The 877-nt window shown below is 31.1% G+C and overlaps 1 protein-coding gene across 1 annotated transcript in view; it reads right to left on the bottom strand.

Annotated features, from left to right (window-relative positions):
- LRBA (LPS responsive beige-like anchor protein) overlaps positions 1–877 on the bottom strand; it is a 366,680-nt gene that overhangs the window by 2,015 nt on the left and 363,788 nt on the right.

Here is an 877-nt window from a genome sequence, read left to right as displayed (position 1 = left end):
TCCCTACAGTCTCATTACAAAAATTAGAACTATAAGGATGTATAAAATCCTGGCATTTTGGGGGAATAAAGCCTTAGAATTAAAAAATTCAGAGTAAAAAAGTATTTTCTTCAAAACGAAGATTAAGTATGAGATCATCAAAACATTGCATTTTGGTAGGATCACCTATTTCATGTCAACAGTACAAACAGTAATTACCTGTAATTAATCAGTAATTACTCAGTAAAATACTCTGAGTAAATCTCTTCCTTGTCTTCCAACCCACAGTGCATAGGTTCTTAAGTTGAGAGCATGGATAAATTTCTCTATGTCCATATTAAATTTCAGTTCATTAACATGACATTAATTAAAGATTCTCTAAATGCAAAATTTACAAGGTCTAAAATTCAACAGTTTTTGATTACATTTAACAATGTAATACATGGAACAACAAGGGCTTTTTTTTAACAGAAAACTACTTTATCCAAAATGCCAATATTCTTTAATTATGTTTCTGAAGAAGCTGTCCAGTGTTTCATTGAAGTTCACAGGTTTTACTGGTTTGGAGTTTTTAAAGTTCATTTTGTGTAAGTTTTAGAAACACAGATAAAATTTTTAAAAACATTTAGTATGGATTTCAGTAAGTGTAAGGCTAAGAGCCTCAACAACATGCTTTACTGCATAATGTAGGCATCCATAAGGGATTTAGGAGACAAATCTGCTTCAAAAGTACACAGAAATACCATTTAGTAAATACACCACAGCAAATAAAATCCTAGCCTGAAAGCTAAAGGTGTACAGATGAAATGGGAAACATCCATCTTATAAACAAACAATATTTTTGTGATAAAAGCACTGAAGTGTTGTCAAGTACAGCTGCATTGGAAAACACAATGTG

Source organism: Geospiza fortis, unplaced genomic scaffold (assembly GCF_000277835.1).
Source record: "Geospiza fortis unplaced genomic scaffold, GeoFor_1.0 scaffold11, whole genome shotgun sequence".
NCBI classification, from domain to species: domain Eukaryota; kingdom Metazoa; phylum Chordata; class Aves; order Passeriformes; family Thraupidae; genus Geospiza; species Geospiza fortis.
The sequence above is the reverse complement of the archived record's forward strand: the minus strand, read 5'-3'. Positions and strand labels throughout refer to the sequence as shown.